Below are 27,035 nucleotides of genomic sequence, written 5' to 3' on the forward strand. Positions count from 1 at the left end.
TTTAGATTCCACAAAATAAGTGAGATCATACAGTATTTGTCTTTCTCTGTCTGACTTATTTCACTTAGCATAATGCCCACAAGGACCATCCATATAGTTGCATATGGTGAGATCTCATCCTTTTTTATGGCTGAACAATATTCCTGTGTGTGTATGAATGAATATATATATATATATATATATATATATATATATATACACACTCTTTATCCATTCGTTCATCAGTGGACACTTAGGTTGTTTCCATAGCTTGGTTATTATAAACAATGCTGCAATGAACATGGGGGTGCAGCTCTCTTTTCAAGACAGTGATATCGTTTCTTTCAAATACACATACCCAGAAGTGGAACTGCTGGATCACATGGTATAACAGGAATAAGGTGATATCTCATTGTTGTTTTGATTTGCATTTCCCTAGTGATCAGTGACGCTGAGCTTCTTTTCATGTACCTGTTGGGCTTCTGTATTTCTTCTTTGGAAAAATGTCTATACAGATCCTCTGGCCATTTTTAAATTGGATTGTTTGGTTTTTTGCTTTTGAGTTGTTTGAGTTCTTTATATATTTTGGGTAGTAACCCCTTATCAGATATACGATTTGCAAATATTTCCTCCATTCTAAGTCACTGCATTCTTATGCAGCATTCCATCTATAGCTGACTAACATAGTATGTAATTATTAATAGCTATAGTAATAATCAGCCTATATTGTAATAGTTTACTTGTCTGTTGCTCTCCACTGGACTGGAAGCTTATTGAGAGTGAAGACTGTGTATTATTGGCTTTTACATTTCCAGTGATTATTACAAAACCTATACCAAGTGTCAATGAATGTTTGATGAATTAATAAACAAATAAATGAATGAATGGCAAGTATTCTAAAAAACTGCAATTTGGAAGTCTTCTACCACTATAGAAGGCTTGTAGAACAACATTTCTTTATTAAAGGATTTTCTTCTTCAGTCAAAATATAGTAAAATTGATTCTATTAAAGCTGGATTGAATTATTGCATGGCAATACAACCATTCTTTCCCATGAATACTCTCTTTTTATCTTACTTAGGGTTTTGGATGCTCCTCAACACAGGACCAGCTCATAATAAACATGTTCAGTGAATTTCATTTCAATCCATTCTTTCTAAAACTCCTTAGTTATAGATTTATACACAAACTCTTCTACTGCTTCTATAGATAGTTGGTTACTTACATTATGTATGGGTTCTACTAGTTTTATTTTCAAATGTTAAATTAATTTCCATGTTTTCCAATTTTGGCTTATTTGGTAGTATCTCACCATCACCCCCATGCACCAAATACCTAAACCATAGTTGAAATATAATAAAAAACTGTTAAATTAATTTGACATTTATTTTATTAATAGTTCCCTGGTAAAATTTTGATGCAATCATCTTGACTAGGGGGCATTTTGGTACAGACTAAAATAGAAACCCATATACTTGTTTTATTTTGACAAAATATACAAAATGATTTTTCTCACATAATTACTGACGTCATCAGTTGCAATAAAGATCAGGAACGGGATGAGGCTCAGAGATGAAGTGAGTATAAGGAATGAGGTGTAAACAACAAAAGTGAGTTTATATTTTGTCACGACCATGACCATTTTGATGTCTGTAACAACTGCATCAAAGTGGTCATGTCAATAAACAGAGTTCAAAACTATGCATATGTCCTGTCTCTGTGACTAAGTTTAAGCCCTAAAGCAGTGGTAGGCTACTGGATATAAACAGACAGATGTATTTCTCTAATTACTATAAGTGATAATATTTCTAAGTGATAGCAGGTGGATGTATGTAGTATAATCCATAAATCTGTTGACTGAGTACACATGAACAGCATTTACTAATCAAATAAAGATGTAACACATTTCATCCAAAACATTCAATAATATACATAATCATAGTTATGTATCATAATGAAAGATAAATGACAGAGTTCACAAAAATGATAATCAGTGTTTTTCCAGTTTATTGAGATATAATTGACATGTGGCGTGATATAAGTTTAAGGTGTAAAACATAATGATTTTAGGTTAAGTATATATTGTAAAATGATCACCACAATAAGTTTAGTTAACATCCATTACCTGACATAGTTACATTTTTTTTCTTGTAATAAGAATGTTTAAGATCTACTCTCTTAGCAGCTTTCAAATATACAATACATATTGTTAATTATAGGCACAATGTACATCACTGTACATTACATCCCCAGAACTTATAACTAGAAGTTTGTACCTTTTGACCACCTTCATCCATTCCCCCCACTTAAAGTAATTAGATAAATATATCTGTCTATTTATATCCAGTACCCTACCACTGCTTTAGGGCTTAAACTTACCAACTGTCAACCACCAATATATCTTCTGTTTCTTTGAGTTTGGGTTTTTTTATGTTTTACATATAAGTGGGATCATACAGTGTTTGTCTTTCTATGACTTATTTAACTTGGTGTAATGCCCTCAAGTTTCATCCATGTTGTCACAAATGGCAGGATTTCCTTCTATTTGTGGCTGAATTCTATTTCATTCCACATATATACCACATTTTCTTTATCCAGTCATCCAACAGTGGACAATTAGATTGCTTCTGTGTCTTGGCTATTGTAAATAGTGATACAATGAACGTGGAGGTGCAGATATGTCTTCAAAGCAGTGATATCATTTCTTTCAAATATATATATCCAGAAATGGAATTGCTGGATAATATGGTAGTTCTATTTTTAACTTTTTTGAGGAAACTCTATACTGTTTTCCATAGTAGCTGCACCAAATGACATTCTCGTCAACAGTGGGCAAGGGTTTTCTTTTCTCCATATCCTCAGTAGCACTTCTAATCTGTCTTTTTGATAATAGCCACCCTTACAGGTGTGAGGTGATATCCCTTTGTGGTTTCGATTTGCATTTCCTTGATTATTAGTGATGTTGAGCACCTTCTCATTTGTCCATTTGAATATCTTCTTTGGAAAAATATCTATTCAGATCCTTTGCCCATTTTCTAATTGGATTATTTGTTGTGCTTTGTCTTTTTGTTTTTTGTGGGTTTTTTTTTTTTTTTTTTGCTATTGAGTCGTATAGGTTCCTTATGTATTTTAAATATTAACCCCTTATTAGATATGTGGTTTACAAATATTTTCTCCCACTCCATAGTTTGCCTTTTCATTTTCCTCATTTCTTTTGCTGTGCAGAAGCTTTTTAGTTTGATATAGTTCCACTTATTTTTTTGGCATTTATCACTTATGCTTTAGGTGTCATATCAAATAAATCATTGTGACAACCAATGTCCAGGAGATTTTACCCTATGTTTTCTTCTATGAGTTTTATGGTTTCCAATCTTACATTTAAGTCTTTAATCCATTTTGAGTTAATTTTTATGAGTGCTGTTAATAGGGGTCTAATTATTTATTTATTTATTTATTTAGGGCTGTGTTGGGTCTTCGTTTCTGTGCGAGGGCTTTCTCTAGTTGCGGCAAGTAGGGGCCACTCTTCATCGTGGTGCGCGGGCCTCTCACTATCGCGGCCTCTCTTGTTGCGGAGTACAGGCTCCAGACGCGCAGGCTCAGCAATTGTGGCTCACGGGCCTAGTTCCTCCGCGGCATGTGGGATCTTCCCAGACCAGGGCTCGAACCCGTGTCCCCTGCATTGGCAGGCAGATTCTCAACCACTGCGCCACCAGGGAAGCCCAGTAGGGGTCTAATTTTAATTCAATTGTGAATATCCAGTTTACCCAGCACTATTTACTGAAGAAACTATCTTTGCTTCATTGAGTATTCTTGGCTCCCTTGTCAAATATTAATTGTCCATATATACACGGGTTTATTTCTGGCTCTCAATTCTGTTCTATTAGTTTATGTGTCTGTTTTATGCCAATACCAATCTGTTTAGATTGCTATAGCTTATGTAGTTTGAAATCAGAAAGGATGATGTCTCCAGCTTTGTTCTTCTTTCTCAAGATTGTTTTTGCTATTCAGGGTCTTTTGTGATTCCAAATGAATTTTAGGAGTTTTTCTATCTGTGAAAAATGCCACTGGAATCTTGATAGGGACTGCATTGAATCTGTAGATGACTTTGGGTAGTATTGACAGTTTAACAATATTAATTCTTCCAGTCCATGAACATAGGATATCTTTTCATTTATTTGCATCTTCTTCAATCTCTTTCATCAGTGTCTTACAGTTTTCAGTGTACAGAGCTTTCATTTCCTTGGTTAAATTTATTCCTGAGTTTTGGTGTGTTTTTTTAAGATTTATTATTTATTTATTTAACTTATTGTTGGCTGTGTTGGGTCTTAGTTGCAGCACACGGAATCTTCGTTGAGGCATGTGAGATCTTTTGTTGCAGCGTGCAGGCTCGTCGTTCTCTCTAGTTGCGGCGCACAGGCTCCAGGGCATGTGGGCTCTGTAGTTGTGGCACGCAGGTCCCAGAGCACGTGGGTTCTCTAGTTTGCGGCATGCAGGCTCTCTAGTTGAGGCGCACAAGCTCAGTAGTTGTGGCGTGCAGGCTTAGTTGCCCAGTGGCATGTGGGATCTTATTTCCCTGACCAGGGATTGAACCCGTGTCCCCTGCATTGTAAGGTGGATTCTTTACCACTGGACTACCAGGGAAGTCCCTATTTTATTGTTTTTGATGCTATTGTAAGTGTACAGAAATGCTAACTTTTGTATGTTGATTTTGTATCCTTCAACTTTACTGAATTCATTGATTAGATCTAATAGTTATACATGGAGTCTTTAGGATTTTCTATATATAAAACTAAGTCATGTGCAAACAGAGATAATTTTACTTCTTTCCAATTCAGATGCCTTTTATTTCTTTTTATTGGATGACTGCTCTGGCTACAACTACTATTACTATGTTGAATAGGTGGGGTGAGGGTGGGCACACTTGTCTTGTTCCTGATCTTAGAGGAAAAGCTTTTAGTCTTTCACCTTTGAGTATAATGTGAGCTGTGGGCCTAATTTGTTTATAGTTTTTATCATGAATAGATGTTGAATTCTGTCAAATGCTTTTTCTGCCTCTATTGAGATGATCATGTGATTTTCATCTTCATTTTATGAATGTGGTATATCACATTTATTGATTTGCATATGTTGAACCATCCTAGCATCCCAGGAATGAATCTCACTTGATCATAGTGTATGACCATTTTAATGTGCTGTTGAACTCAGTTTGCTAGTATATTGTTCAGAATTTTTGCATCTGTATTCATCATTGTTATTGTCCTGTAGTTTTCTTTTCTTGTAGTTTTCTTATCTGGCTTTGGTATCAGGGTAGTTCTAGCCTTGTGAAATGAGTCTGAGAGTACTCCTACCTCGTTACTTTTTTGGAAGAGTTTGAGTATTGGCATTAATTCTTCTTTAAATGTTTGGTAAAATTCAACAGTGAAAGCATTCTGGTCCTGGACTTTTTTTTGTTGGGAGATTTTTGATTACTGATTTAATCCCTTTACTCTCTCTTAGTCTGTTCATATTTTCTGTTTCCTCATGATTCAGGCTTGGTAGGTTGTATGTTTCTAGGAATTTATCCATTTCTTCTAGGTCGTCTAATTTGTTGGCATACAATTGTTCACAGTGGTCTCTTATGGTCCTTTGTGTTGTGGTATCAGTTGTAATGTCTCCTCTTTCATTTATAACTTTATTTTTGGGTCTTCTCTCTTTTTTTCTCAGTTAGTCTAACTAAAGATCTGACAATTTTGTTTATCTTTTTGAAGAACCAACTCTTAGTTTTGCTAAGGTTTTCTATTGTTTTCCTGTTCTCGCTTTCATTTATTTCTGCTCTAATCTTCCTTAGTTCCTTCCTCCTGCTAACTTTGGGCTTAGTTTGTTCTTTTTTAGTTTCTTGAGGTGTAAAGTTAGGGTATTTATCTGAGGTCTTTCTTTTTCTTTCACTTATCACTATAAACTTCTTTCCTCTTAGAACTGCTTTTGATGCATCCCGTAAGTTTTGGTATGTTGTGTTTCCATTATCATTTGTCTCAAGATATTTTTTTATTTCCATTTTTATTTCTTCTTTGATCCATTGGTTGTTCAGGAGTGTGCTATTAATTTTTATATATTTGTGAATGTTCCAGCTTTCCTCCTATTATTCATTTCTAGTTTCATACCATTGTGGTATAATTTCAATCTTCTTAAAACTGCTAAATCTTGCTTTGTGGCCTAACATGATATATCCTGTAGAATGATCTGTGTGCACTTGAGAAGAATGTATTCTGCTGCTGCTGGATGGAATGTTTATTTGTCTGTTAGGTCCATTTGGTCTATAGTGTTGTTCAAATCCACTGTTTCCTTATCTATTCTCTGTCTGATCTATCCAGTATTATAGTCCTCAATTATTATTATATTGTTGTTTATTTCTCCTTTTAGTTCTGTTAGTACTGCCTTTATATATTTAGCTGCCCTGATGGTGGGTGCAAAAATATTTAAATAGTTAATGTAATTTAATGTTTTAGACATTAATTAATGTTTTGAATTGTATCTAAGCAATGCTTTGTTTCAAAAAAGAAAGTATATAAAGATACAAGCAATATGGCAAAATCAAATAAGTTAAAAATTTTAAAATGAGTTAAACAGGAGGAAGGTTAGACAAGTTTTATATTATCCTAATGAAAAAAGCAAACAACTTTCTTGGGAAAGCAAAACTATGCTTGAATTCAAACCAGAAAATAATTTCTTTATCGAGTTATCATAGGCAAGATTCTATATATGGTATGCCTTAGTCCGGGAGTAGCTTTCAGGGTATCCGAAGAAATGGATGAATTACACATTCTTAAGGTAGTCCTTCTAAGCGTTTCTTTAATCTTAGCTTTTGAAAAATAGTGAACAGCTCTGAATTTAAGACTAAGCCCCTGAGAATAGAATACAGCTATTCATTGTCACTAATTAAGTACAGAGCCTTATGTTTTAATAATCAGCAGAGCTGGGGGTAGCATTGATGTTTTCTGTCTATATAGGAAGTGACTCCACCTAGTACTTGGAGTTGAACCAAAGAAATAAAGTACTACAAATGAGAATGAGATTGTCTTTAGAAACTCATTTGTGTCCCCGCTAAACTACAGACAAATGGATAACTGATGTTCTAGAGTTACACACCATAAAGCATGGCAGCAATAATTTTGGTCTGGAAAATGGTAAATACTACCACCACACATTGCCATTAAAATATTTTTATACTGAAACATCCATAGAGCATCAAGATGTAAGTACCGTTACTTTCTTATTATGGAATAGCCCCCTGACACTTGCCTGCATTTTGAATGTAATATTGGTCCAAGATGGCTAGAGCTGCAATTTATCAAGTATGAAAGTGGCATTTTAAATGACATATCTGGTAAGCAACACATAAGGGAAGCTTCTAATTTTCATAGCACAAAGGAAGCAGTATTTTAAAAATGGAATAACCCATGTTGCAAACATTTGAGAGCTATAGTGAGATGGCCAAGTCATTTGAAGTGAGGTTCTTCATCAGTTCTGGAACAACCTTGGTCATTATTTCTTCAAGTATTGCCTCTGTTCCATTCTATTCTTCTCCTTTTGGAACTCTGATTAAATGAATCGTAAATCTCCTGGTCATGTTTCCTAACTTTTCTTCTGTATTTCCCATCTTTTTTGTCTATCTATGCTGCATTCTGCGTAATTTCTAAAATACCTTCTAATTTGACGTTTTATTTATCCACTCATTTGGAAATTTCACATATTGTTTTCATTTCTGTATAATATTATTGTTTATTTTTCAAATCTGATCAGTCACTTTTTAGAATATTCAGATATTTTCAACTTGATTTTTATTTCTTTAAATACAATAAGCCAGGTTTTAAAAAGAACCTCTGTCTGATAATTCCAATATCTGCTGTAGTTTTTCTCATGGGATCTTGTCCGTGTGTGTGTGTGTGTTTTACTGTGCACTGCTATTGTCCCTCAAGTATTATTTGCAAGGATTCTTTGAGGTCTAGGATGAATGTACCTTCTTTCAGAGAGGATTTTCTTCTACCATTTCAGGGCCAAATTATCCAAGTTCATGGCTCCACATTCCCTGGACCATCCAAATCCAGGTCTAAATTTCTTGGGGAGTGTGAGCCCACAGCCACAATCTCTCATGGAGGAGTTTTTCCCCTGTTCTATTTACATGTGTTCTTCTTGGTGCCAGAGCAATATTCCCTTTGGTCCCTTGGGTATATGAGAGGGTAGATATATTTCATGTTTTCTTTTACTCTGAGGGTGATACTACTTCAGTGGGGAAGGGGTCTTCTGCGGGGCTCCCCACCTTGGCCAGGCCCTGGGTCTCGACTTCTGATTCCTCCATGAATGAAACTGCTAAAACCAAAGCCCAAATCTGCCCAGATCAATAAGTTCCTTCAGAATAGAAGCAGCTTTGGTGCATCAGTGCTCTGCTTACCTCTCTAGATTCTCGTTTTCTTAGATTTTGGCTCATAATTTCCTCACTACCTTGACAGCTTTGCATTGATTTTAAGGGAAAAAAATTAATATTTTCCCCAATATTTTTAGGTTCTTTGTGGAAGGATTGAGAATAGAAAGAAAATATATAGCTTTAAAAGGAGGAAAGGTTTTCTTTTCTTCTAATGCCTGTGTCTGGTTTTGGTAACAGGTACCGCTGGCCCCACAGAGCTGAGAAGTATTCCGACCTCTTCAGTTTTTTGGAAGAGTTTATGTTGAATTGGTATTATTTTCTTCCTTAAATGTTTGGTAGAATTCACCGGGGAAGCTATGTGTGCCTGCATTTTTCTTTGTGGTAAAGTTTTTAATTACAAATTCAATTTCTTTAATAAATATACATGTATTTAAGGTTATCTATTTCTTCTTGGATGAGCTTTGGCAGTCTGACTTTCAAGGAATCCATCCATTTCACCTAAGTTGTCAGATTTATTGGCATAAAGTTGCTCATAATATTCTTTTCATCCTCTTAACATCTGAAGACTGTATTAATGTTTCTTCTCTCATCCCAGATATTGTTAATTTGTGTCTTCTCTCTTTTTCTAATCAGTCTGGCTAGAGCCTTGTTAATTCTTTTTTTAATTTTCCCAAAGAGCCAAGTTTTCATGGATTTCTTCTATTGTTTGTGTCTTCTATTTCTTCGGTTTCCACTCTGGCCTGTATTATTTCCTTTCTTCTGCTTATTTTGAGTTTGACTTTGCCTTTTCCCAGTTTCTTATATTGAAAGCTGAGGTCACTGTATTGAGACCTTTCTTATTTTTTAACATAAGCATTTAGTGCTATAAATTTCTAAGTATAGAATTAGTTGCATCTAACAAATTTGATTTGTATTTTCATTTTCATTCAGTTCAAAATGCTTTCCTTCAGTTCAAATCCCTCTTGATTTCTCCTTTGACACATACGTTGTTTAGGAATGTGATATTTAGTTTCCAAATATTTGAGGGTTTCCCAAACAGCTTTTTGTTATTGAGTTCTAATTTTTTGGTTTGTTTTATAAATTAAAGAAAAAACTTTATTTTTTAGAACAGTTTTAGGTTTTGAGAAAAATTGGGCAGGAAGTACAGTTCCCATATATCCCTTCTCCCCACCACCCCAGTTTCCCCTATTATTAACACCTTGCATTAATGTAGCACATTTGTTGCAGTCATCTCCAGTTTATATTAGGATTCATTCTGTGTTGTACAGTTCTGAGTTTTGGACAAATGCATAATGTTATGCATCTACCATTGTAATATCATACAGTAATTTCACTGCCTTAAAAATCCCCTGTGCCCCACCTATTCACTCCTCCCTTCCCCAAACCCTTGGCAACAAATGATCTTTTTATTGCCTCTATAGCTTTCCCTTTTCCAGAATGTCATATAGTTGGAATTGTAGAGTATGTAGGCTTTTCAGGCTGAATTGTTTCTCTTAGTAATATGCATTTGAGGTTCCTCCATGTCTTTTCGTGGCTTGATAGCTCATTTCTTTTTATCACTGAATAATTTCCATCGTCTGGATGTACCACAGTTTGTTTACTCATTCACAGACTGAAGGACATTGGGTTGCTTCTAGTTTTTGGCAAGTATGATTAAAGGTGCTACAAATATTCATGTTCAGGCTTTTGTGTGGAGAAGTTTTTCAATCATTCAGGTAAATACCTAGGACACTAATGGTTTGATCCACTTGTCCAAGGTCATATAGTTAGGGGGTAACAAAGTTAGAATTTAAACTCAAACAATATGATCCAGAGTCTATATCCTTAACCATTATACTAAACAGCCTTTCAACATGTGATACGAGTCAGGTAAACACAGTAAGGGAAGATTTCACAGATGATGCAATGTGAGTCCAAGCTTAGAAGAGGACTAAGAGTTGGATAAATAGAATTGGGAAGAAATTTTCAATGTGGGGTATGGTGAAATGCTGCTTGGAAAAGTACAGTGTGGAATAGTGGCGATGGCGTACAACAATGTGAATTGCTTAATGCCACTGAACTGTCAATTTAAAACTAGTTAAAATGGTAAATTTTGTGTTATGTGTATTTTACTGAAATTTTTAAAAAGTATAGTGTACATGTTGATTCATGAGTGTGGGGACAAATTAATCTGACTGAAGTTAAAGTTTTATTGGGGGAATAAAGGCAACAAAGTTGTATATGTTAATTTAGAACAAAATAAGTATGAACTTTTAATTGTAGGAGAAGGTACTGGGCAATCAATGAAAATTTTGGAAGATGGAATAGACATGAAATCTGCAACTTCAAAGTGTTAGGCTGTGCTATATGAGACATTTCCTGAAATGGGGCAAGGCTGGAGGCAAGAGAACCAACTCAACTCAGTCCAGGCGTGTTCATATGTGCATTATCTCATTTACTGCAATAAAAGTTTTATAAGGTGGGTATTATTGTTCCTGTGCTATAGTCAAGGAAGCTAAGATTTATTCATGCTCGTAGTACTAGTATATGGTAAAAGTACAGTAATTTGAAATCAGATCTCTTAACTTCAAATCTGGTGGGATGCATAGATAGCAGAAATAACATGAACTTGGGAATCACACAGACCTTCGTTGGAATCCTGGCTCTGTCTTACTAGCTATGTGGCTTTAGGAAGATTAGCTTGTCTGAGCCTCAATTTTATCATCTGTGAAAATGTGATAAAAATATTTATGTCCTAAGGATTAAATTCTATGTATACACATAAGCCCAGTACATAGCACCCAAGAAGTGATCAATAATTCCTCATTCACTTGCTTCCTCCTCAGTTTCTGATGTGTATCTGATATTTATTTGCAGCATATATGTGAATCATTAAATTATTTATTGATTGTCTAATGGTACTTAAAACTTTTTATTGTAAATTTAGGTTTTCTCACATTGAAACATGGTATATTTTCATACATTAATCTCTTTCCAAATAGTGGAAAAGCACATTTTACTAATTAAAGGCACAAAATTCTAAAGAAAAATTATGAACATGGTTTGGAAACTCATGTACATATTTATTTAATGCCATTTCATATCTTTAAGAAGGCTTTTGGAAACTTATTTAGAAAGCTGAAAAGTCCTTGAATACCAAGTGATTTAACAGGAATTTTTTTAATGAGTTAAGTGTAAATGAATCAAAAACACATGAATTCTATTTCCTGTAAATAACACATGGTTTTGAAAACTGAACATGTACTTGAAAAGGTATCCTGTGCACAATTAAATTAAAACTCTTATAAGATAATGTTCCCCCAAATGAGGCAAGCCCCATTAAGATACTACAGTATTATCACTTGAGGTTCTCTCTGTCCAGAAAGAAAGTATTGACCATAGCATATCTTACATGTTTGATTTTGTTGAAATAAAATGACTTTAGGTTGGTGTCCAAGGCTACATCTGATGAGACTAATTCCATTTTCATAATAGGTGGAATTAATCCTTTTCTTCTGGTACAAGAGAGAGAGCAGTTGTTTTCATCTGCATGATTTGTTTGTATGGGAGCAACTCTAGGATCTCGGACATGAGAAGAGTGGGGGTGGGAGTGAGTGAAGGAGTGTTGGCGGAATGTGGCACCACAATTTCCCAAGTACAATAAGTTATGTTGTCAGAAAGGCAGGAAGACTAATCAGCTAAAGTTTCATCAGAATATTAAAAACTTTCACTAACAATACCAAGTAATAAAAGTGTCTCCAAATATTTCAGTTACATTGTGCCTATAACTTCTTGTCTCTATCTCTCTTGTCTAAGAAGGAGATAGCTACCACATTTGAGATCCAGATGAGGCAATCATAAATTTTACATTACTGTTCTTCTGGTTGAAATCACCCAATTCCTTCTTTTGGTTTTCAGAAAAGTTTCCACTCATTTGAAGTAGTGGACATTGCCTTTATTATAAGTTTCAGTCTTCCTCTCTGCTAACATGGTGAAGCTGATTACATTTGGTTGGTTACAGAATGAAAAAAAAAAAAGCAGATAAAATTGCTTTAGAATAAAGCATATGTTTGTAAATGCAGTTAAATGGACACTAATATATGACCAAATGGACACTGATTAAAAGGACCAGAAGCACTGGCAGAAGGACAGACAATGGAATAGAATTCAGAGTTCAGAGATAAACCCTTACATTTATAGTCAATTGATTTTCAACAAGTGTGCCAAGACAATTCAATGAGGAAGGAAGACTTTTCAAAAAATGATGCTGGGACAACTAGATATCTACATGCAAAAAATAGAGTTGGACCCCTACCTTATACCATGTACAAAATTTAACTCAAAACAGATCAAAGACATAAATGGATCAAAGATCAGCTTGAATGAATCAAAGCTCAACTGCACCTGGTCACCCAAGAGCTCTGATGGAGATGTACAATAAGATTCATGTTTTCATGCCTGCTAACACAATATCAATTCTTCAGCCCATGGATCAAGGAGTAATTTCAACTTTTGAGTCTTATTCTTTAAGAAATACATTTTGTAAGGCTATTGCTTCCACAAATAGTGATTTCTCTGGTGCATCTGGGCAAAGTAAATTGAAAACCTTCTGGAAAGGATTCACCATTCTAGATGCCATTAAGAACATTCGTGATTCATGGGAAAAGGTTTAAATATCAAAATACACAGGAGTTTGGAAGAAGTTGATTCCAACCCTCTTGGATGACTTTGAGGGGTTCAAGACTTCAGTGGAGGAAGTAACTACAGATGTGGTAGAAACAGCAAGAGAACTAGAATTCGAAGTGGAGCCTGAAGATGTGACTGAATTGCTGCGATCTTATGAGAAAACTGGATGAGTTTTCTCATCCAGTTGGATGGATGAGAAAGTTGCTTCTTATGGATGAGCAAAGCAAGTGGTTTCCTAAGATGGAAACTACTCCTGGTGAAGAAGCTGTGAAGATTGTTGAAATGACAAGATAAGATTTAGAATTTACATAAACTCAGTTAATAAAGCAGTGGCAGGGTTTGAAAGAGCTGACTCCAATTTTGAAAGAAGTTCTACTGTGGGTAAATGCTATCAAATAGCACTACATGCAAGAGAGGAACTGTTCATGAGAAGATGAGTCAACTGACACAACAAACTTCATTGTTGTCTTATTCTAAGAAATTGCCACTGCCACCCCAGCCTTCAGCAACACCACCAGCCTGATCAGTGAGCAGCCATCAACGCTGACATAAGACCATCCGCCAGCAAAGAGACTACAACTTGCTAAAGGTTCAGATGATTGTTAGCATTTTTTAGCAATAAAGTATTTTTTTAATTAAGGTTTGTACATTGTTTTTTTAGACGTAATACTATTGCACACTTATACTGTAAAGATAATTTTTTTATTGAAGTATAGTTGATTTACAATCTTGTGTTAGTTTCTGGTGTAAAGCAAAGTGATTCAGTTATACATATATATACATATTCTTTTTCATATTCTTTTCCATTATGGTTTATTACAAGGTATTTAATATAGTTCCCTGTGCTATAGAGTAGAACCTTGTGGTTTATCTACCTTATATATAGTAGTTTGTATCTGCTAATCCCAAATTCCTAATTTATCCCTCTTTTATATGCCCTAGGAAACCAAAAAATTTCGTGTGACTCGCCTTATTGCAATATTTGCTTTATTGCAGTGGTCTGGAACCAAACCCACAATATCTCCAAGGTATGCCTGTATATTCATACAATGCAATATTATTTGGCAATAAAAAGAAATGAAGTATTGATACATGCTACAACATGGACGAACCTTGAAAAGAAATAGAAATGATTAGCGATATTTTCCCTTAAAATATTTCTAGATACACCTAAACTGCTACTGTGTGTGTTGCTTCAGGTTAAAGGGATGAAAGGAGAAGGGTAGGTGGTCTGTAAAGTTCTGACTATAACTGTCTTTTCTCTTTTTTGTATTTCTTTTTGTATTAGTGCACTGTTTAGAATACAAAACTAATTTTAACATTAATTATGTAATATGTTAATTCATCTGACATATACTTTGCCTAGCATATGCCAGGCACTGTTTTTGGTGCTGGAGATATAGAATTGAACAGGACAAATCCACTGTTGCCAGCTTACATACTAGTAAGGGGAACAGAGTAGGGTTGACAGGAAGGAAGTCCTCTTCAAAGAAGTGATATTTGAACAGAGACCTAAATAACATAAAAGTCTGGAGGAAGAGAACATAAGATAGAGGGTGGAGATACAAAGGCCCTGAGTTGGGAGGAAGTTTAGTATATTAGAGCAGTGGTTCTTCAACTTGAAAATGGAAGTTGTTAAAACAGATTGCTGGCTCCACACACAGAGTGTCTGATTCACTAAGCCAGGGATGGGGCCCAAGAATTGGCATTTCTAGCAAGTTCCCAAGTGATGCTGGTCTTCTCATTGCAGTGGCTTCTCTTGTTGCGGAGCACAGGCTCAAGGCGCGCAGGCTTCAGTAGTTGTGGCATGAGGGCTTAAGAGTGCAGGCTCAGTAGCTGTGGCGCATGCGCTTATTTGCTCCGCGGCATGTGGGATCTTCCCGGACCAGGGATCGAACCTGTGTCCCCTGCATTGGCAGGCAGATTCTTAACCACTGCGCCACCAAGGAAGTCCCAGGAAATATTTTTCTTTAAGCAATGAGCCATGGTATTGTTGGGTCTCTTTGTTACAGTAGCCTAGTCTTACCCTAACAGCAGGAGAAGTTAGAGTGAAAGCAGGGGGAAGACTTAAGAGACTATTGTAATAGCCCAGTCAAGAGATGACGGTGGCTTGAGTTAGGGTATAAGTCAGCTGGGGCTGTTCGCTGTCACACCCATTCCTCTCCTTTCCTTTCCTCTGCTGGCTGGTCTCTGCTTTCTGCACTTTCCAGACTCCCTGTCAACTGGCTTCTGGCTGGCTTCAGGCACTGTTTGGAGATGGGAGGGGAGGAACAGGGGAAGCCAGGTCATTTCTTTCTTTCCCTCTCTCTGTCTCTCTCTTTCTCTCGATCTCTCAATCTCTGCCACAGGCAGCATTTCTAGCAGGGATGGAATGGCTCCAGCTCCTGCCATATGGTATCACCATGGATCCAGCTTCTTCTGGGTGACCATGAGCTCTTCTCCTTTTGTCCTGCCAGCCTAGAAATGGCAGCAGCTTCCTACAGTTGTTCATCTCTGGGCTGCCCCACCATCCTCTTTGGCTTATCTTACTTCTCACATCACTTGTGTAACCAATTCCCTGCATTAAATCCCCTCTCTTTTAAACGATTTTCCGTGTGGGTAACCCTGGCCTGACACAGGGGGAGGTGGTGGATTAGTGAGAAGTGTTGGAATCAGGGCATATTTTGAGGTAGAAATGACAGGATTGATGAGGGATTGGATTTGGGGTATGAGAGAAGAGTTTAAAAATCAAAACAGAACATTTCCGTGCAACCTCCTCACTAAATTGCTTCTCAGTCTCAGAAAAACTACACTATCATATACCCAGTCTCAAAACAAAAATCTAGGCCTCAGATTCATTGGATTCTTCCCCGGAGTCATCATAAAGTTTTATTCCAGCTTTTGTGACATGTGGGGACTTGCCTGGAATTATAGGGTATATACCTCATCATACCTAATAAAAAAACTTAGACTGGAAATGGAGCCAAATTCAGGCATCACCGCTAATTTCAGAAATTCCAATGAAATTTGTTAATACTGTGCTTTGAGAAAGAAACCAGATTCTGTATCTAGATTAGACAGCCTGTCCCCTGGACCATTGCCAAGACAGTTTCAGGGAGTGTAGGGAAGTACAACAACCCAGGTTTTGCTACGTCTGTTGGGAAGCCATAGCATTTTTAGATAGGCTGAAACATGGGAGCTAAAGCATACTTGAGAGATCCTAGGAAAGTGGCAAGTGATCACCAGTTACAAGGGCTGAGACTCAGAAAGCTTCTATTTCCTTTTATCTGAGACTACTGAGGATAAAGACAATCTATGGGAAGGACAAAGACTTGTCTATTTATTAGCTGTGTGACCTAGGATAATGTTGTTAACCTCTCTGAGCTTCAGTTTGCTAATCTATCAAAAACAGGGAAACCATTACCTACCTTGAAAGATTGTTGTATTAAATCATATGATAGGCCTTAGAACATGGCACACAGCGTATGTTCATATTCCTTCTCTTCTCTTCCCTTCTACTTCTCCCATGTGGGTAGCACTGTAGTGTAGATTAACTATAATTATCTGTAACTTAGCATACTCTCAGTTAATAACTGTTGATCTTCAATAAGTGGTGCTGGGAAAAACTGGACAGCCACATGCAAAAGAATGAATCTGGACCATTATCTTATACCATACACAAAAATTAACTCAAGCAGATTAAAGACTTGAATATAAGACCTGAAAACATAAGACTTCTAGAAAAGAGCAGAAAGCTCCTTGACATTGCTCTTGGCAGGATTTTTGGGTTTGACAGAAAAGCAAAGGCAAAAAAACAAAAAAACACAAAAATCAGCAAGTGGGACTACATCAAACTAAAAAGCTTCTGCACAGCAAAGGAAACCACCAACAAAATGAAAAGGCAACCAACGAAGTGGGAGAAAATATTTGCAAAGTGTATGTCTGACACAGGGTTAATATCCAAAATATATAAGAACTCATACAATTCTATAGCAGAAAAACAAACAACCTGATTAAAAAATGGGCAGATCTGAATAGACGTTTTCCCAGAGAAGATATATGGATGGCACAGGTACATGAAAAGATGCTCAACATCACTAATTGTCAGGGAAATGCAAGTGAGATATCATGGTGATATCATCTCACACCTGTTAGAATGGCTATGATCAAAATGATGAGAAATAACAAGTGTTGGAGAGGGTATAGAGAAAAGGGAACCCTTGTGCACTGTCGGTGGGAATGTAAATTGGTGCAGCCACTAGGAAAAATAGTATGGAGGTTCCTCAAAAAATTAAAAATAGAACTACCATATGATCCAGCAATTCCACTTCTGGGTATTTATCTGAAGAAAATTAAAATACTGATTTGAAAAGATCTAAGCACCCCCATGTTCATTGCAGCATTATTTACAATAGCAAGACATGTAAACAACCTAAGTATACATCAACAGGTGAGCGGATTAAAAAAATGTGGTATGTATACACATTTGGAATACTTGTCAGCCATAAAAAAAGAAAGAAATCCTGCCATTTGCAACAATATGGATGGACCTTGAGGGCCTTATGCTAAGTGAAGTTAAGTCAGACAGAGAACAACAAATACTAAATGATCTCTTATATGTGGAATCTAAAATGAAAACCAAAACCAAAAAAACAAAAAAATGAGCTCATGGATACAGAGAACAGATTGGTGGTTGCCTGAGGTGGGGGTGGGGGGGTGGGAGGTGGGAGAAATGGGTGAAGGGGGAAGGTACAAATTTCCAGTTATAAAATGCATAAGTTATGGGAATGTAATGTACTGCATTATGATTACAGTTAATAGTACCGTATTGCATATTTGAAGGTAGTGAGGAGAGTGGATCTTGAAAGTTCTCATCACAAGAAAAAAATTTCATAACTATGTTATGATGACAGATATTAACTGGACTTATTGTGGTGATCATTTTGCATTATATACAAGTATCAAATCATTATGTTATACATCTGAAATTGACACAATATTTTATCAGTTATAAAAAATTTAAGTAAACAATTCAATGATCTTTAGTGTATTCAACAGAGCAGTGCAGCCATCACCACAATAAATTTTAGAACGTTTTCATTGTCCCAAAAAGAAACCTTGTATCCTTTAGCAGTCACTCCCATCCTGCTCCCCACTGTTCAGCCTTAGGTAAACATTAATCTACCTTCTATCTCTACGAATTTGCAGATTCTGAAATTCTATATAAATGGAAGCATACAATACGTGGTCACTTGTGACGGGCTTCTTTCACTTAGCATAAGACTTCCAAGGTTCTTCCAAGTTGTAGTATGTATCAATACTTCAATTCTTTTTATTGCCAAATGACATTCCATTGTGTGGCTATTCCACATTTTATTTATCCATTCCATCAGCTGATGGACATTTGGGTTTCTTCCATTTTTTGGCTATTATCATTTCTTTTTTTCTTGAAATTAGTACTACAATGGAATGACTAAAGGACAGGCAAGAAGAAAAAAAGTATTGAATCCTGGAAAATTTCTCAATTAGGTGAATGATGACTGAATAAAGGAGTTCTCAGAACACAACATTCAGTATGGACATGATTCCTATTAACTGATCATTTCCAAAACCATCACTATTAATTAAGTGCCTTTCAAAATATCTTCTTATGGCAAGTATTTGTGTCTAAGTGCTTCTGTTTATGGGACAAGAAATTGAAATGGCTGTCTTGGCAGTATAACCACAGTTGTATAAGCCAAGGGATTAAGAGTACTTTTGAGAAGAAGTAACAATGTGTTCTCCATGGCTATGGAAATGATGGTAAATTTATACATGATGTATGGATGATCATATTATACCCTTATGAGAATGTCAGTCAAAACAGCATTTCTGTCAGGAGATAGTTTCCAATTCACAAAATGTATTCTTTTTACATTAGAATCCTTGCTGTCCACATTTCCCTGTCAACATATTTTTTAAAATCCATTTCTAGAAATGAAAGGATTGATAATTCTGACATTGAGCAACAACCCTCTATGCCAGCCAGCTTGGTACAGGAAAGTTTAAATCTAATCCTAACATCACTCTGTATATAACATAAGTGCAGTTGATATTGCAAAATCCTAAGGTGGTACTCTTTTTAATTACACTTAAACTAGCTGGTATGGCCAGTACTGCTTCAGAGGATATAAAAAGAATAGCAGCTAAGCTTGCATAGAGCAGAGGTATGCTCTAGAAAGAACAAAAAAGTCAACGGACTTAGTGTGGAATGAAAGGCTTAAAAATTCCATAAAATCAGGAAGGAAAGCAAGAGTTTACTTATAGGCATTTAGAAAGATTTTGCCTTCTCACCAGGAAGTGCTCACATACTAAACTTTAGGTTTGTTTGCCTACAGGTATGTTTATATAATTTTAACTATTAATAAAATGTGAGTAACAACTTGCATTCTTTTTACACAAGGCCAGCTAGATCAAATTGTTAAGTGGGCAATGTTTATCTTGGTGTTCAATGTTTATCTTGGGTGTTCCTTAATTTCCATTTCCTCTGTTTCCTTTCCCAGTGTTCCTTCCTCGAGAAACAATATTTTTAAAAATATGATTTACACAAAGATGTTAATGACAACTTAATTATTTCCAAAGAAATATAGGCATTTAAAAGGAGGCCATAGTATCACAAAGGAATAAATTGTTACTGATGAAATTTCACTGTGCATATAGATCAGAGGTATATTTCAGGGCCTTCCTGAATCCACATTTTTTCCCACAGTAAAGCAGGCCCTGCAATAGACCCATAGACATAAAAAATTGACTTGCAGAACTGCATAATGAGTATGTTTAGCTGAAGGAAGGGGAGTTCTTAGATCACAATCTCAATATCAGTCAAGAACAACTGTTTTCCTTTAAATCTGAAACTTATGAGAATGATTAGGTGATAGAAAAGACATTAATGGTTCTGATCATAGAATCAGAAGATATAAAGATGTTGCATGCAACATACACAGGTAGAAATTAACAACTTCAGACCTCCTTCTGTGAGTGGTGCTTCTGGTTCTGCCTTTTCATTATAATGCTCTCAACTGCAACTGTCAGCTGGCTTCCTTGGTTCAAATATCCATAATAACACTTGAAAGGGTTCTCTAACTTGGAGGTTCACAAAAATAATAAAGCATTTATTTGAGAATGACTTATCCTAAACTATGGTAGAAGAATTAGATACAGATTTTCAGTTTGAACATAGTGGAATAAAATTGGCATTTCCTCCTTCCCCTCTAGGAAATCACACTAAAGAAGAATGAGAAAGAGAAATACAAGCTAGGATGCATGTGAAATCCTAAGCCACAAATAGATAGAAGGGCTGCCAAAAGCAGTGAAGATCAAACAGGATGTGGGAGGAAGCAGAAGGGGATGCCTGTGAATGCAAATCCCTGAGAGAGCGGGCGCTGCCCCAAGATGAGGAGCATGCCCAAGATAAAGAACTAAAATCCTCATGCGTCCTAACTGGGACAAGCCGTGTGGAATAGTGACAGGAGTTTGATTCTGAGAAGCCGGGCTAACAAGACTGAACAAGGACTCATATGATGAGCCATATTTTAAAAAACAGCCTGTTGGTGAGGCAGAGGATTAGAAAAAGATTCTGAATGCTATGAGTCTTACAAACTGCCTATTTCTGTTGGCCAGGGAGAGGTTAACAGTTAAATGGACTCTCACACTTAACTGAGGGCTCTAGGGAGAATGCTGCTAGACTTGGACACAGCTTTAGCATCCCTAACATATGAATCATTTGGAAATAGCTGGTCAAGGAGAAGCCCACTTAACCAACATGAGAAATCAAAAATAAACCACCCAGGATCTATATAAAAGTATTACAAGAAAAGAGGAGAAAAAGAATAAGAAGAAATGCAGATGAACACTGATCAAAGCAGTATATTCATGAAACAGATGAAAAATTTGACCAAGTGTTTGCCATGGATTTAAACAGTTAATGGAGCAATTTATCTATAAAACAAGAACCCAAATATACATACAATATATTTAAGAGCCTTAATAAAGGAAGGGAAAGAAAATCAATTATGTCAAAAGCTGGTTCTTTGAAAATATCAATAAAATTGATAATCCCCTAGCCAGGCTAAGAAAAAGGGAGAGGACACAAATTACTAATTTCAGAAACAAAAGAGGGGACATCACTACAGATCCCATGGACATTACGGGATAATAAAGGAAGACTTTGAATAACTCAATGCCCACAAATTTGATAACCCAAATGAAATGGACCAATTTCTTGAAAGACACAATCTGCAAACATTCATACAAGAAGAAATAGATGATCTGGATTGGCCTATATTTATTAAAGAAATTGAATGAATAATTAATAACCTTCCAAAACAGGAAGCACCAGGCCCAGACAGGTTAACTCATGAAATATATCAAACATTTAAGCAAGATATTATGCCAATTCTCTACAGTCTCTTTCAGAAGACAGAAGCAGAGGGAATACTTCCTAACTCATTCTATGAGGCCAGCATTACCCTAATCAAAACCAGTCACAGGCGTTACAAGAAAAGAAAACTATAAACCAATATCTCTTATGAATACAGAGCAAAAATCTTCAACAAAATATTAGCAAATAAATCCAAATATCTATAAAAAGTATTATACACCATGACCAAGTGGGATTTATCCCAGGTATGCAAGGCAGGTACAGCTTTTGAAAGTTAATTAATGTAACATCATATGAACAGGCTAAAAAAGAAAAAGCACAGGATCATATCAATAGATACAGAAAAAGCATTTGACAAAAATCAAATAAAAACTCAGGAAGAGAAGAATAGAGAGGAAGGGAACTCCCTCAATATGATAAAGAATAACTACCAAAAAACCTGCAGGTAACATACTTAATGGTAAGAAACTAGAAGTTTTCCTGCTAAGATCAGGAACAAGGATGTCCCCTCTTACCACCTATTTTCAACACCATACTGGAAGTCCTAGTTAAGGCAGTAAGGCAAGAAAAAAAAAGTATACAGATTGGAAAGGAAGAAATAAAGTTGTCTTTGTTTGCAGGTGACGTGATTGTCTATGTAGAAAATTCAAAAGAATCAATAAAAAACTTCTGGAACTAAGGAACAATTACAACAAGGTTGTAGGATACAAGATTAATATACAAAAGTCAATTGCTTTCCTATATACTAGCAATGAATAAGTGGAATTTGAAATTAAAAACACAATACCATTTACATTAGCACTCCAAAAAAACAAAATACTTAAGTACAAATCTAATAAAATAGGTATAAGATCTATCTGAGGCAAACTATGAAAAACTAAATAAATAAATAGTCCATGTTCAATATTGAGGAAGACTCAATACTGTCAAGGTATCAGTTCTTCCCAACTTCATCTATGATCCAATGAAATCCCAATCAAAATCCCAGCAAGTTATTTTTTGGATATAGAAAAACTGATTCTAATGTTTATACGGAGAGACAAAAGACTCAGAATAGTCAACACAATATTGAAGGAGAAGAACAAAGTTGGAACACTGAAACTACCAGATTTCAAGTATTACTATAAGGCTACAGTAATCAGGACAGTGTGGTAATGGCGAAAGAATCAACAAATAGATGAATGAAACAGAAAGAGAGCCCAGAAGTAAACACACATAAATATAGTCAACTGGGGGAGTTCCCTGGTGGCCTAGTGGTTAGGATTCTGGGCTTTCACTGCTCTGGCCCAGGTTCAATCCCTGGTCAGGGAACCGAGATTCCACAAGCTATGTGGCCATAAAACAAAAACACAACAAAATATAGTCAACTGATCTTTGACAAAAGGAACAAAGACAATACAATGGAGAAAAATAGTCTTCTCAACAAACGGCGTTGGGATAACTGGACATCCACATGCAAAACCATGAATCTAGACAAAGAAATTACCCAACATTAGTTCAAAATGAATCATATACCTAGATGTAAAATGCAAAACTATGAAATGTATGTAAAAGTAGAAGATAATATAGGAGCAAACCTAGTTGACTTTGGGCAGGATGATAGCTTTTTAGATACAACACCAAAGGTACAATCTCTGAAAGAAATAATTGATAAGCTGAATTTCATTGAAATTTAAAACTCCTCTGTGAAAGACAACATCAAGAGAGTGAGAAGACAAGCCACAGACTGAGAGAAAAATATTTGCAAAAGACATATATGATAAAGGACTGTTATACAAAATATACAAAGGACTCTTAAAACTCAACAATAAGAAGATAACCTGATTTTAAAATGTGCCAAAGACCTTAACAGACACATCACCAAAGAAGATATACAGATGGCAAATAAGCATATGAAAAGATTCTCCACATCATATGTCATCAGGGAATGGAAATTAAAACAACAATGAGATACCACTACAAACCTATTAGAATGGTCAAAATCCAGAATACTGACAATACCAAGTATTAGCAAGGATGTGGAGCAACATTTATTGCTGATGGGAAAACAAAATGGTACAACTACTTTGGAAGACAGTTTGGCAGTTTCTTATAAAGCTAAACATACTCTTGCCATACAATCCAGCAATTATGTTCCTTGGCATTTACCCAAATGCGGTGAAAACTTATGTCCACACAAAATCCTGCACAAGGATGTTTATAACAGCTTTATTAATAATTGCTAGAACTTGGAAGCAACCAAGATGTATCTCAGTAGGTGAATGTTTAAATAAACTGTAGTACATCCAGACAATGGAATACTATTCAGCACTAAAAAGAAATGAGCTATTAAGCCATAAAAGGACACGGACTTCCCTGGTGGCGCAGTGGTTAAGAATCTGCCTGCCAATGCAGGGCACAGGGCTTCAAGCCCTGGTCCGGGAAGATCCCACATGCTGCGGAGCAACTAAGCCAGTGTGCCACAACTACTGAGCCTTCGCTCTAGAGCCTGCGAGCCACAACTACTGAGCCTGTGTGCCACAACTACTGAAGCCCACACACCTAGAGCCCCTGCTCCACAACAAGAGAAGCCATTGCAATGAGAAGCCCACGCACCGCAATGAAGAGTAGCCCCCGCTCGCTGCAACTAGAGAAAGCCCATGTGCAGCAACGAAGACCCAATGCAGCCAATAAATAAATAAATAAATAAATAAATAAATAAATAAATAAGGACGTGGAGGAAACTTAAACGCATATTATTAAGTGAAAGAAGCCAACTGAAAGACTACATATTGTATAATTCCAAGTATATGACATTCTGGAAAATGGAGACAGTAAAAAAATCTGTGATTATCAGGGATTGGGGCAGGGAGAGGATGAATAAGCAGAGGACAGAAGTTTTTAGGGCAGTGAAAATACTCTGTATGATACCATAATGATGGATACATGTTATTTTACAACAGTTGTCCAAACCCATAGAATGTACAACACCAAGAGTGAACCCAAATGTAAACGAGTGACTATACGATGTGTCAGTGTAGGTTCATCAATTGTAACAAATGCACCACTGGTGGGGATGTTGATAATGGGGGAGGCTACGCATGTGTGGAGGCAGGGAGTGTATGGGAAATCTCTGTACCTCCTTTTTAACTTTGCTATGAACTGAAAACTGCTCTAAAAAAAAGTCTTAAAAAAAAGAAAGGAAGAGATTCTGACATATGCTACAACATGGATGAACCTTGAAGACAGTATGCTAAGCAAAATAAGGCAGTCACAAAAAGACAAATATTGCATAATTCCACTTATGTGAGGTACCTAGAGTAGTCAGATTCATAGAGATGGAAAGTAGAATGGTGGTCGTCAGGGGCTGCGGGAGGGGGTTAGGAATGAGGAGTTAGTATTTAATGAGTACAGAGTTTCAGTTGTGGAAGACAAAAAAGTTCTGGAGATGGATAGTGTATATGGTGCACAACAATATGAATGTACATAATGCCACAGAACCATTCACTTAAAAGTAGTTAAAATGGTAAATATTATGTCTATTTTACCACATTATTATTATTTTTTTAATTAACAAAGAGCAAAAGGCAGAGATACAAGATTCAGGAGGACAGAGACAACAAAGTGAATGAAACACGAGTTGGAAGATCTCTAGGGGGAATAGTGGCTTTAAAAATATCAGAAATGGAGTAAAAATTGGAAGTAGACCAGGAGAGACCAGATACCGATGAGAATGCAAAAAGGAAGAAAGAGGTTAGATAGAGAGAGCAAGCAAAATGAATGAAAATAAATACAATTTAAAATGATTAGAGATACAATGATATCTAGAGACGACAGGCAAGTGAGATACAACATACACTTGCCTAATATCCCTATATAATGGATCAGAACAAATATTTGAAATATTATTGAAGAAACGTTCATTTTGAAGGTGTATGTCAGGTCTCAGAAAAAAAACTGACACATTATCGTCAACACAAGCATATCCTAATACAACTGCTGAACTGTGAAGATAAAGAAATAATCCTTTGGACAACCAGGCAGAAATAATGAGTCATCTACGAAGGGTAAAAACAAAGCAGGCTGACATCAGACTTCTCCACAACAATATCCAGTTCCAGAAGACTGGAGAAATGCCTCTAAAATTAACAAGGAAAGAAATCGTGACCCAAGAAATTTATATCATCCAAGTTGTTATTCCAATATAAAGGAAACAAATAATATTTAACATTCATTAATGCTGTGGAAATGTTGGGAAAATATTTGCAATTCGTATCACAAATTGCTGTTTTTTAATCTATAAAGAATCTTACTTTTTAAACAGCTATAGACACAAGAACTATATGCTAACAATTTTAAAGACTTAGACCACATGGAAAGTTCCTTGAAAAATATATGTGTACCATATGAGATGTGACTGAAGAAGAAATTAAAGTTTGAAGAGTCCTGCAAACATTAAATATATTGAAGCAAGCAGTTGTTTAAAATCTTCCCACAAAGATGAGATTAGATAATATGAGTAGTTAGAAAGATACATTTTTCTGGCAATCAGGGGAAAGGTCAGGGCTAACACATGTCAGTATGTTACTAGAGAACATGTAAAAGAGAAAAATAGCTATGAAAATAACTGTAAAAGCATTAAAACAAATCATGAGGTGTATACTAACAAAAGCTACTGCTGTTCTGAAAGGCTCAGTTGGCAATTTGCCCAGCCTGGGCTGCTTGCAGGCTGATGCGTTAAAGAGCTGTCCTTTGGGGCAGAGGCTGCTCCATCAGGCCAATCATAAACCACTCCTTCACACTTCTGCCAGGAAGGAGGACCCCTTAGTAAGTAGCACTATGGAAATGAATGAATTATGATATAGAAAATAAGGAAATGGAGTGGAAAGGAGATGTTTGCAAAGTTTTGGGGGTGTGAAAGTACTATTCCCAAAGATTTCTAGATAACTTTTGGTTTATGAGAAAGGTAAAGGCATCCCAGTTTTCTATTTCAAGTACGTATTACATTTATTTTCAAAGCTCATCCCCATCTTTATTTTCAAAAGGGCTCAATCAGTTATTAGGCATCATTCTTAGGATACAGGATGAAGTTTAGTGGCTGAACTAGGTGCACAAACAAAGGGGGCTCAAGCCCCTTCCTATGTGTAAATATCTCTTTGTCCAGTAGCACCATTGCAAAAAGTAACCTCACTGAACCACGTGAACAAATTTCAAAAGGAACTGCAACCACTCACCGGGACACAAGCTGGAGGCTCATTTGTCCAAACTGAATGTTCCCCAGCTAAATATATTCTCTCATTAGGGACAGCAACTCCAGATTCATTTTGCCCTAAAGTAAAGAGAATTGAATAAAAAGAGAAGAAAAAAAAAAAAACCTATAGATAAATCAACAGATAAATGGGCAAAGAATTTGAACAGTTTACATAAAAGGAAATATAAATGGCTCTAAAACTTGTAAGAAAAGATGTTTAATCTCATAATGAGAAAGGCAAAATAAAATTAAACTGAAATATCATGGTTAACCCTACAAATTGGAAAAGATCACAAAGCTTGGTAACACTGTATTAATGACAGTGTGTTAAAGAGGCATTTTCATATATTGCTGATAGGAAC

General features: G+C 36.0%; 1 protein-coding gene across 5 annotated transcripts in view; it reads right to left on the reverse strand.

Moving 5' to 3' along the window:
• ZNF280D (zinc finger protein 280D) overlaps nt 1-27,035 on the reverse strand; it is a 296,330-nt gene that overhangs the window by 131,897 nt on the left and 137,398 nt on the right. For 4 of the 5 annotated variants that reach the window (XM_068552217.1, XM_068552151.1, XM_068552143.1 and 1 more), the window contains one exon: nt 26,657-26,751. The exons of the other annotated variant lie outside the window; for it this stretch is intronic. The gene's annotated coding sequence lies outside the window, so the exon portion shown is untranslated. The remainder of the gene's footprint in view (nt 1-26,656; nt 26,752-27,035) is intronic. 5 annotated transcript variants of the gene reach the window in all.

This window comes from Eschrichtius robustus, chromosome 1 (genome assembly GCF_028021215.1).
Source record: "Eschrichtius robustus isolate mEscRob2 chromosome 1, mEscRob2.pri, whole genome shotgun sequence".
NCBI lineage: Eukaryota > Metazoa > Chordata > Mammalia > Artiodactyla > Eschrichtiidae > Eschrichtius > Eschrichtius robustus.